The sequence below is a fragment of the Arachis ipaensis genome, chromosome B04 (genome assembly GCF_000816755.2).
Source record: "Arachis ipaensis cultivar K30076 chromosome B04, Araip1.1, whole genome shotgun sequence".
Classification (NCBI taxonomy): domain Eukaryota; kingdom Viridiplantae; phylum Streptophyta; class Magnoliopsida; order Fabales; family Fabaceae; genus Arachis; species Arachis ipaensis.
The window spans coordinates 13,697,614-13,710,367 of NC_029788.2; the positions used below are offsets into that span (position 1 = coordinate 13,697,614).

At 35.4% G+C, this 12,754-nt stretch overlaps 1 long non-coding RNA gene across 1 annotated transcript; it reads right to left on the reverse strand.

The window, feature by feature from the left end:
- LOC110270930 lies at positions 1,585-4,201 on the reverse strand. The gene is made up of 4 exons (XR_002360712.1): positions 3,506-4,201; positions 2,387-2,539; positions 2,188-2,303; positions 1,585-2,087 (listed from the first exon to the last, which is right to left on the reverse strand). It is a non-coding gene; the product is annotated as an uncharacterized LOC110270930 (long non-coding RNA).

Genomic DNA, 12,754 nt, shown 5'->3' on the forward strand with positions numbered 1-12,754 from the left:
TATTTTGATTTTTCTCTTTCATCCTTTGTATTAATTAATTATATTAATCTTCTATTGCAATACATTTTTTATCTACTCCACACATTATCTTTTCTATCTTCTTTTACTTTTTTTTAATTGCTCTTTTTACTTTATTTTTAATTGTTTATTTCACTTTTACTTCTCATATATAGATTTATTATAATTCATCACAGGTTCTTTTTGAATTTAAGTGATTTTTTACGTTATATTTTACCATTGATGCTTTTATTTTGTTTAGTGTATTTTTTTAGTCTATGTTTAATATAATAATCTGTAAATATCTATTCTATTATATAAAAATTAAATTTCTACACTTAATGATAAAACTGTCGTAACATGTTTCTGATGGTGTTTTTCGGTTTATTTCTTTAAACTCATTAAATTCATTTTATTATAATAAATTAATTATATCAACTAATTGATTTGGTTAATTTTTTAAATATCATACAATTTATTATAATTTCTATCAATCAATTAATTGTAATTCAAATTGAATGATTATTTTGTTACGAAATTATTATTTTCTAATCTATTTATGGGCAATACATATATTAATTATAATTGTAAATTAAGCTATTTTACATTAAATAACTTATATAATGGTCATCTCATTTATTATCATAAATGCTGAATTAAATAAGTTATTATTACTTTTGATTTAGAATTAAATGAGAATAAAACCACAAATACTATTTTATTTGGTCTTTCGGGTTTAATGGGTGTGACACTCAAATATAAATAGTGACTTCCGAATTTTGGTCTCCAACACATCAAAGCCATCTCCGTAACTCTTTTTCCATAAAAGAAATTTTGATTCAACTCTATTAGGGATACAGAAGGTTTTCAAAGAACAAATGAATGGTCTGAATTTGCACGAATTCTAAATGTTCGAACTTACGACGTTGTTTTAGTTCGTTGTCGTTACGAGAATGACTCTAATCTATACGTGTCTAACAGGAAGAGGACATCCTAAAGTGTGTTCTTTCTGTCACAAAACATGCCATTTGGTGGATACATGCTAATAACACAACTAGAAAATGGCTTAATACAGATAGATTTACAAACAGATTTAGTCTATATTACAAACGAATTTTTGGTTACCGACGAAATTACCGACGGATTTTGTCCCTCTTAAAAGCCTTGTTGAAAATTATTTACCGACGGAATTTTTTCGTCGGAAAATTACTGACAGATTTTTACCAGTTATCGATAGATTTTTCCTCGGTAAATTCTCCCCTCCATTTTCCTGAAACGTTGAACTTTCCGATGGATTTTTCATCGGTAATTACAAACGAATTTTCCGACGAATTTTTCATCGGTAATTATAGACAAATTTTTCGTCGAAAAATCCGTCGGTAATTAGAGCCTTGGAATACCATCCCAAACTCTGAATACAGATAGAAAATTCGTCTGTAAATCCGTCAGTAAGATAAAATATAATCTTTTTTAGATTTTTTCATTGCAAAATAAACCTGTTTTCATACAAAATAAATATAAATTTAAACAAGTTCATTGTATTATCAAATCAAAAGAAAAGTACTATAAACAAGCAAGTCAACATAATTCAAAACATAAACAAAGTATATTGATACATCAACTATAATAATAAATAACAACCATACATCAACAAAGTGTATTGATACATCAACTATGATTCAAAATATAAACTTACTGTATTGTTCAACTATACTACATCAAAAACAAAAGAAGATTCTGTTTTCAAAGTTCCACAGCTCATTGGCAGCGTGCAGAAATTGAATTATGGAAGTGGTTCACCAGTGTAGCCTTTCCTTCGATTCGTGCATATGCCAGGGAAGCAACTTTTTCACTATTAAACTTCTCTCACTTCTTCCCATTAAATGTCTGCAAAATCAAATACTTCTTCCTTCTCAAGTTTATGCCGATGCATGATGGCAGTAATGAATTCATAATAGTCAATGGCCCCAATCTGGACAAACCAGATTTCAGTTCTTCGAAAGTGATTGTGCCGATGCGATTCGTATCCATATTGTTGAACATTTGTTCTAGGCCCTGATTTCTTCCTCTGAAAGATTTTATGCTATCACCTTCCACGTCAAAAGATAAAGTATTTGTCATATCACACACAAGAAATAATATACTATAATCAAGTGATTTTTCACATTTAGAATGGAATTGTAAAGGCACCTTTAAAGCAAGTTTCTTCGTCTTGTTCATTGCTCTGAATTGTTTCATCCTACTTAAAACCGCATTGTCTATAGGCTTGTCAGATGTTTCCCCCACTTCCTTCATCCAAGGGTGTTCTGATTCATATTCATAATGTGAATAACCTTAGTAACCATTATGATACATAGCTAGCTTCATACTGGAAATGAATGAAATTTACCAAGGGTAGCAGAAGCTGTGATGCGTTTCTTAGGTTCATAGGCTAACATTTTCCTGATCAAATCTTTTGCAGCAGCTGAAATAGAAGGCCATGGTGCGCTTTCTAGATCTAATTTCCCTTCCAAGATAGCATCAAAGATCTGCTTCTCAGTTTCTGAAATTGTCCAACAATGATAGTGGTGAGTGAGTCCGAAACAGAGCGACAGAGGAGTCGAAAATAATAAGTATAAAAAGCTTAAATAATAAAGGTAATAATAATAACAATCAATAGTGTAAATCAAAGCAGTGGTAACCAGAGATATATCCAAAGGTATATCCAAATACAAACCTGAACACACAGTCACATTTTAGTATACATTTCTTTCAGCTCAAAAACTGAAAAAGTATTTTACTAGCTTCACATAATTATGCAGAAAATACTTGAAAACAGTAGAATGAGATAGGTACCTACCTGAATAAAATACAGGGCACCATTTATTGAAATATAAACTATATGACACATAAAATAGTTATAAAAAAGTAGTTAATGTAGCTGAAAGTAGAGTTCAAAACACATAAATCATCTCAACCTCTTAGTGCATCTGGAGGGAAGGAAAGTGACTCCGGTAAAGTAGAACAGTTGTTGGATTTTGGACCACAAATTAATGGATTTTCGACAATCTTGGAAGTAAATAATCAATCAAGAAATTAGTACACCATTTTTTTGTTAACTTGAATACAGAGCTAAAGTCAACATTTAACTAGAAACGCTAAATGATCTTACTTTAATGTTCTTGCTGGTATTCTTGGCAAGGAACCACTCAGATTATTGTAGGAGAGGTCTTTACATATATTTTTCAATTCATTACAATTAGTATTCAATTTTATACCTAGAAATCATTAGTTTTATAAGGAAAAGATAACATTAATGCCAAGGTAACAAAGACCTACACAAGTGTTAAACCTTCTATGTTGCTTAAAGACTGAGGACACAGTCCTGTAAAGCTATTATTATTCAACCGCCTAGCACCAACAAGAACACATTAAATGGAGTAAGAAACCAAATTTCATAAGTCCGAATAGAAATAAGTATCAAACACAATACTTTGAACATTTAGAATCTATAATATAAGTAACTTACAAATAATTCAGGTTCTTGAGAGGCCTCCCAAAGAATTTGGTATCTCGCCACTAAAATCGTTATTGGAGAGATCAAGTGTCTGAAGCTTTTCTAGGCTTCCAATTGCTGTAGGAATCTGACCGGAAATTGCATTGTTCTGAAGCAACCTGTACCAATTAAGCATCACTGTAACTGCATCTACTTTGAGTGAATATGCCACTATGTAACAGGTAATTAGGAAGTACTTAAGAGATAAGATTCTCAAGGCAAAAAAGAAAAGGAAATAACAAGTCACAGAATAGCATCATCATCAATCTTTCAGCTATCATTCCTAGTAATTTCCAGCATAATTAACTTGACCAAAGATCAAAATGAAAAAGGGAAGTGGGGAAGAAAATTAAAGAAAAGGTTAACCTTCATAGTTTATGCTAGAAGGAGAAAGAACAGCAGCAGAAATCTCCATCATCAACAGAAGAAGTGATCATAACAGCCATGAAACCAATCTGCTTTGTTCCATGCTGTATTCTCAATTCAATAACAATGCATTCCTCCACACATAACAAAATAAAACCACACGATTACAAATTTTTTAACTATATGGACTTATTTGAAATTTGGTTACTATCCAAACCAAATATTATTCTATCGTATATATGCAGGAGGATTTAAGTAGAGACAAGCTTGCCTTGGTTAGCTTTATCATCAGTAACAAAATTTGCTATTAGTCTATTACTTTTAACCACAAATACAAAAAGCCTTACCCTTGAGCAAAGATGCGGCCAGCACCAAGAGCATTGTGACCAATTTCACTGTTGCCCATGTCATCCTCTGTAGGAAGTCCCACTGCAGTACCATGAGCCCTCACCAATCTCCACCTTTCAGGTGCACCCAACAACAACAAAAACCAACCAACCCCACCATTCATTTCCATTTCTATCTCATCAATAATCATACAAATCCAACACATTCAATAACACCGGAATTTCCAACTAAATAAACTTCAAATCAAGAGAAGGCCTCTCACCTACTGGTGCACGAAAATCGTGATTCACACTTTTCACATCTCCGTACAACTAACCAGCAAGTGCACTGGGTCGTCCAAGTAATAAACCTTACGTGAGTAAGGGTCGATCCCACAGAGATTGTCGGCTTGAAGCAAGCTATGGTCATCTTGTAAATCTCAGTCAGGCGGATTCAAATGGTTATGGGTTTTGATAATTAAAAGATAAATAAAACATAAAATAAAATAAAGTTACTTATGTAGTTCATTGGTGGGAATTTCAGATAAGTGTCTGAAGATGCTTTGTTGCTTCTGAACCTCTGCTTTCCTATTGCCTTTTTCCAACCATACGTGCTCCTTTCCATGGCAAGCTGTAAGATCCTCTCAGTGAAAATGGTCCTCTACAATTTCTGCATGGCTAATCAACTATCGGATTTCTCGTCTCGGATGAAAAATACCAGGTACAGCTACCGCATGGCTAATCATTTGTCAGTTCCCGCTAGCGTCGGAATAGAATCCATTGATCCTTTTGCACACTGTCACTGCACCCAACATTTACAGGTTTGAAGCTCGTCACAGTCATCCCTTCCCGGATCCTACTCGGAATACCACAGACAAGGTTTAGACTTTTCGGATCCCAGAAATACTGCCAATGATTCTAGCCTATACCACGGAGATACTAATCTCACGGACTCGGTCCGTGTATTAGATATCCAAGAGAATATACTCCGGCTGTCGTCCAATGACTACGTTGAACATCATGTAGACCGATTTGTGGTTGTCAGGCACGCGGATCTTGGCTAAGCAAGTAACGAAGATTGGGTGATTGTCACGGGTCACCCCTTCATTCTGACTTAACTGAATTAAGAACAAGAGTATATCTTGGAGAAGAAGTAGGTGTGAATTGAAAGAAAAACAATAGTACTTGCATTAATTCATGAAGAACAGCAGAGCTCCACACCTTAATCTATGGGGTGTAAAAACTCCACCGTTGAAAATACATAAGTGAAAAAGTTATAAGCATGGCCGAATGGCCAGCCTCCAAACGTGAACAATGGCATTAAAAGCTATAAAGATGATCCAAAGATATAAAATAAATCTCTAAAAGTAGTTTTTATACTAAACTAGTAACTTAGGTTTACAGAAAATGAGTAACTAAGTGCAGATAGTGCAGAAATCCACTTCCGGGGCCCACTTGGTGTGTGCTTGGGCTGAGCATTAAAGCTTTCACATGTATAGGCTGTTCCTGGAGTTAAACGCCAGCTTTGGTGCCAATTTGGGCGTTTAACTCCAATTCTGGTGCCGGTTTGGATGTTTTACGCCAAGATATTTTAGGCTGGCTTTGGACGCCAGTTTGGGCTATCAAATCTCAGGCAAAGTATGGACTATTATATATTGTTGGAAAGTTCAAGATGTCTACTTTCCAACGCAATTAAGATCGCATCAATTGGGCTTCTGTAGATCCAGAAAATCCACTTCGAGTGCAGGAGGGTCATAATCTAACAGCATCTGCAGTCCTTTTTCAGCCTCTGAATCAGATTTTTGCTCAGGTCCCTCAATTTCAGCCAGAAAATACCTGAAATTACAGATAAACACACAAACTCATAGTAAAGTCCAGAAATGTGATTTTTGAATAAAAACTAATAAAAATATAATAAAAGTAACTAAAACATATTAAAAATTATGTAAAAATAATGCCAAAAGGGTATAAATTATCCGCTCATCACAACACCAAACTTAAATTGTTGCTTGTCCCCAAGCAACTAAAAATAAAATAGGATAAAAAGAAGAGAATATACAATAAATTCCAAACTTATCAATGAACTTAGTTCCAATCAGATGAGCGGGACTTGTAGCCTTTTTGCTTCTGAACAGTTTTGGCATCTCATTTTATCCTTGAAGTTCAGAATGATTGGCATCCATAGGAATTCAGAATTCAGATAGTGTTATTGATTCTCCTAGTTTAGTATGTTGATTCTTGAACACAGCTACTTTATGAGTCTTGGCCGTGACCCTAAGCACTTTGTTTTCCAGTATTACCACCAGATACATAAATGCCACAGACACGTAACTGGGTGAACATTTTCAGATTGTGACTCAGTTTTGCTAGAGTCCCCAGTTAGAGGTACCCAGAGCTCTTAAGCACACTCTTTTTTGTTTTGGACCACGACTTTAACCACTCAGTCTCAAGCTTTTCACTTGACACCTTCACGCCACAAGCACATGGTTAGGGACAGCTTGATTTAGCCGCTTAGGCCAGAATTTTAGTCCTTTTGGGCCCTCCTATCCATTAATGCTCAAAGTCTTGGATCCTTTTTACCCTTGCCTTTTGGTTTAAAGGGCTATTGGCTTTTTCTGCTTGCTTTTTCTTTTTCTTTCTCTTCTTTTTTTTTCTTTAAATTTTTTTCGCCCCTTTTTTTTCATATTTTTTTCGCAAGCTTTTGCTTTTTACTACTTTTTCTTGTTTCAAGAATCAATTTTATGATTTTTCAGATTATCAATAACATTTCTCTTTTTTCATTATTCTTTCAAGAGCCAACAATTTTAACATTCATAAACAACAAATTCAAAAATATGCACTGTTCAAGCATTCATTCAGAAAACAAAAGGTATTGCCACCACATCAAAATAATTAAACTAATTTCAAGATAGAATTCGAAATCATGCACTTCTTGTTCTTTTGCAAATAAAATCATTTTTCATTTAAGAAAGATGAAGGATTCATAGGACATTCATATCTTTAAGACATAGACACTAGACACTAATGATCATGTAATAAAGACACAAACATAGACAAAACATAAAGCATAGAATTCAAAAAACAGAAAAATAAGAACAAGAAAATTAAAGAACGGGTCCACCTTAGTGATGGCGGCTAGTTCTTCCTCTTGAAGATCTTATGGAGTGCTTGAGCTCCTCTATGTCTCTTCCTTGCCTTTGTTGCTCCTTGTTGGAACTCAATTCTCCTAAAGAAGTGTTGAGTTGCTCCCAATAGTTGTTTGGAGGAAAACGCATCCCTTAAGGCATCTCAGGGATTTCTTGATGACGAATTTCCTCATGCTCTTGTTGAGGTCCATGAGTGGGCTCTCTTGTTTGCTCCATCCTCTTTTTAGTGATGGGCTTTTGAGATGAATCTCTCCATCTTTGATGACTCAGAGTTGGAAGCAATTGCCTTCCCTTTCCTTTTTCTAGAGGTTTCTCCGGCCTCAGGTGCCATTAATGGTTATGGAAAAACAAAAAGCAGAGCTTTTTCCACACAAAACTTAAAAGGTTTGCTCGTCCTCGAGCAAAAGAAGAAAGAAAGGAGTAGAAGAAGAAGAAATGGAGGAGATGGAGGGTTGTAGTGGTTTCGGCCAAGGGGGGTAGTGATGTGTATGATGTGTGAAATTAAAGGTGGTGATGAGGGGTATTTATAGGATAGGAGAGAGAGGGAATTCGGTCATGAAGGGGGTGGGTTTGGGAGGGAAATGGTTTGAATTTGAATGGTAAGGTAGGTGGGGTTTATGATGGATAGATGTGAGTGGTGAAGAGGATATGGGGAAGAGGGTAGGATTTGATAGGTGAAGGGTATTTAGGGAAGAGTTATTGATGGGATTGGTCAAGGGTATTTGGGGAAGAGTGTTATGGAAAGGTGTGAAGAGGAGAGAAGAAGAGGTGGGGTAAGTGGGGATCCTATGGGGTCCACAGATCCTGAGGTGTCAAGGAATTCTACTCCATGCACCATTCTGGCGTTCAAACACCCTCTGTGTTCCAATTCTGGCGTTAAACGCCAGCTCTGCTACCTTTCCTGGTGTTAAACGCCAGTCTGCTGCCCCTTTCTGGCATTTAACGCTAGCCAGACATCCTTTTCTGGCGTTAAACGCCAGTCTGTTTGCCATTTCTGGCGTTTAACGCCAACCAGACGCCAAACACCCTTTTCTGGCGTTAAACGCCCATAGTGCTGCCTATTCTAGCGTTTAACGCCCAGAATGCTGCCAGGCTGGGCGTTAAACGCCCATTCTGCTATCCTTACTAGCGTTTAAATGCCAGTAAGCCTGTCCTCCAAGGTGTGCTGTTTTTTATGCTATTTTTCATTTTGCTTTAATTCTACAGCTATTTTTATGACTTCACATTATCATCAACCTAAAGAAAACATAAAATGACAATGGAATATAAATAAATATAATTAAATAACATTGGGTTGCCTCCCAACAAGCGCTTCTTTAATGTCAATAGCTTGACAGTGAGCTCTTAAAGAGCTTCACAGAGACTCAAAGCTTGATGATGGCCTCCCAACACCAAACTTAGAAGTTGAGTGTGGGGGATCTGTTTGACTCTGTATTGAGAGAAGCTTTTCATGCTTCCTCTCCATGGTTACAGAAGAAGATCCTTGAGCCTTAAACACAAGGTAGTCCTCATTCAATTGAAGGACTAACTCTCCTCTGTCTACATCAATCACAGCTCTTGCAGTGGCTAGGAAGGGTCTTCCAAGGATAATGGATTCATCCTCATCCTTCCCAGTATCTAGGATTATGAAGTCAGCAGGGATGTAAAAGCCTTCAACCTTCACTAAGACATCCTCTACAAGTCCATAAGCCTGTTTTCTTGAATTGTCTGCCATCTCTAGTGAGATTCTTGTAGCTTGTACCTCAAAGATCCCTAGTTTCTCCATTACAAAGAGTGGCATGAGGTTTATACTTGAACCAAGGTCACATAGAGCCTTCTTAAAGGTCATGGTTCCTATGATGCAAGGTATTAAGAACTTTCCGGGATCCGATTTCTTCTGAGGTAATTTCTGTTGAACCAAGGTATTTAGTTCATTGATGAGCAATGGAGGTTCATCCTCCCAAGTCTCATTACCAAATAACTTGGCATTTAGCTTCATGATTGCTCCTAGATACTGAGCAACTTACTCTTCAATAATATTTTCATCTTCTTCAGAGGAAGAATACTCATCAGAGCTCATGAATGGCAACAGTAAGTTCAGTAGAATCTCTATGGTCTCTATATGAGCCTCAGATTCCTTTGGTTCCTCAATAAGGAACTCCTTAGTGGCCAGTGGGTGTCCATTGAGGTCTTCCTCACTGGAAATCACTGCCTCTTCCTCCTCTACAGGTTCAGCCATGTTGGACATATTGATGGCCTTGCAATCTCTCTTTGGATTCTCTTTTGTATTGCTTGGGAGAGTACTAGGAGGGATTTCAGTAACTCTTTTACTCAGTTGACCCACTTGTGCCTCCAAATTTCTGATGGAGGATCTTGTTTCAGTCATGAAACTGAGAGTGGTCTTAGATAGATCAGAGACTATGGTTGCTAAGTCAGAGAGGCTCTGCTTAGAATTCTCTATCTGTTGCTTAGAAGATGATGGAAAAGGCTTGCTATTGCCAAACCTATTTCTCCCACCATTATTATTATTATTAAAGCCTTATTGAGGTTTCTGCTGATCCTTCCATGAGAAATTAGGATGATTCCTCCATGAAGGATTATAGGTGTTTCCATAGGATTCTCCCATGTAATTCACCTCTTCCATTGCAGGATTCTCAGGGTCATAAGCTTTTTTCTCAGAGAAAGCTTCTTTAGTATTGCCGGATGCAGCTTGCATTCCAGTCAGATTATGAGAAATCATATTGACTTGCTGAGTCAATATTTTGTTCTGAGCCAATATTGCATTCAGAGTATCAATCTCAAGAACTCCTTTCTTCTGAGTTGTCCCATTATTCACAGGATTTCTTTCAGAAGTATACATGAACTGGTTATTTGCAACCATTTCAATGAGTTCCTGGGCTTCTGCAGGCATCTTCTTCAGATGAAGAGATCCACCAGCAGAGTGATCCAATGACCTCTTGGACAATTCAGACAAACCATCATAGAATATACATAGGATGCTCCATTCTGAAAGCATGTCAGAAGGACACCTTCTGATCAATTGCTTGTATCTTTCCCAAGTTTCATAGTTGGAATTCCACTCTAAGCTTGCTCAACTTTTAAGGTGGAAAGAATTTGGCCAAGAAAGCATTGACCAACTTTTCCCAAGAGTTCAGGCTTTCTTTAGGTTATGAGTCCAACCATATCCTAGTTCTGTCTCTTACAGCAAAGGGGAAAAGCATAAGCCTGTAGACCTCAGAATTAACCCCATTGGTCTTAACAATGTCACAGATTTGCAAGAATTCAGCTAAGAACTGATGAGGATCTTCCAGTGGAAGTCCATAAAACTTGCAATTCTGCTTCATTAGAGAAACTAATTGAGGCTTAAGCTCAAAGTTGTTTGCTCCAATTGCAGGAATTGAGATGCTTCTTCCATAGAAGTCAGAAGTTATTGCAGTAAAGTCACAAAGCATCTTCCTTGCATCTCCACCATTGTTGTTATTTTCGGCTGCCATGTCTTCTTCTTTTTCGAAAATTTCTGTAAGGTCCTCTCCAGAGTGTTGTGCTTTAGCTTCTCTTAGCTTCCTCTTCAGAGTCCTTTCAGGTTCAGGATCAGCTTCAACAAGAATGTTCTTATCCTTGTTCCTGCTCATATGAAAAAGAAGAGAACAGAAAAGAATAGGAATCCTCTATGTCACAGTATATAGATTCCTTTATGTGAGTAGAAGAATAGAAGAAATAGAATGAAGAAGGGAGAAGAAGAATTCAAACACAGAGAGAGGGAGAGGGTTCGAATTATAAGAAAAAGAGAAGTGTTAGTAAATAAATAAAATAAATAGAAGGAGAGGAGAGAGAGAGTGTATTTGAATTTTAATTTAAAAGAATAGAAAAATATTTTTGTTTTTATTTTAATTATAAGTTAGAATTCAAATTTATTAAAAGAAATAAAATAAAATTAGAGTTTAAAACAATTAGTTAATTAAAAAGAATTTTGAAAAAGTTGTTAGTGATTTTCGAAAATTGGAGGTAGAGAAAAGTAGTTAGGTGATTTTGAAAAAGATGAGAAATAGTAAACTTTTAAAATCAAACAAAAATTCAAGTAGTTAATTGAAAAAGATTTGAAAATTAATTTTGAAAAGATAAGAAGTTAGAAAAATATTTTGAAATTAAATTTTGAAAAAGATATGATTGAAAATCATTTTGAAAAAGATTTGAAAAGGAAATTAAAAAGATTTGATTTTTGAAATTAAAGTTGATTACTTGACTAACAAGAAACTAAAAGATATGATTCTAGAATTTAAAGATTGATCCTTTCTTTTTTATGAGCAAAATAAGGGAAAGATATTATTTTTGATTTTTTTTTAATTTTTAATGAGAGAGAAAAACAACTAAATGATTCAAGACATAAGAAATTAAAATCAAAACAACTAATGCATGCAAGAACACTTTGAATGTCAAGATGAACACCAAGAACACTTTGAAGATCATGATGAACATCAAGAACATATTTTTGAAAATTTTTAAGAAAAGAAAGACATGCAAGACACCAAACTTAGAAATTTTTAAGGCTGAGACACTATGAATTCGAAAAAGCACAAGAAAAACAAGAAAAGACACAAAACAAGAAAATTCAAAGATAAAACAAGGAAAATCATCAAGAACAACTTGAAGATCAAAGAAGAACACAATGCATATATTTTCGAAAATTTTAGAAGCATGCAATTGACACCAAACTTAAAATTTGACATTAAACTCAAACAAGAAACACAAATTTTTTTTGTTTTTTTTATGATTTATTTTTTTTTTTGTATTTTTCGAAAATTATTTTAAAAAAGAAAAATAAAGAAATTCAAAATTTTTAATAAGAATTCCAGGATTCCTGTAATGTTAGTCTAAAGTTTCGGTCCAAAAGATTAGACATGGCCAATGGCCAGCCAAGCTTCAGCATAGAATTATGAATGAGAGTCCAAAGGCTCATGCAATGTGATTCTAAAGCTCCGGTCCAAAAGAATTAGACATGGCTAAGTGGCCAACCAAGCTTTAACATAACACATACAAGCATGTCCTTTTTACAATGGAAGGTGGAAACCTCGGTCCAAAATATTAGACATGGCTTAACAGCCAGCCAGGTTTCACCATATCTCATGAAGCTCTAGAATTCATTCTTAAAAATTCTGAAGAATATTTTATTATTATTTTTTTGAATTTTTCGAAAATTAAAAATAAAAAGCTCAAACATAAAATAAAATTACCCAATCTAAGCAACAAGATGAACCGTCAGTTGTCCAAACTCGAACAATCCCCGGCAACGGCGCCAAAAACTTGGTGCACGGAAATTGTGATTCACACTTTTCACATCTCCGTACAACTAACCAGCAAGTGCACTGGATCGTCCAAGTAATAAACCTTACGTGAGTAAAGGTCGA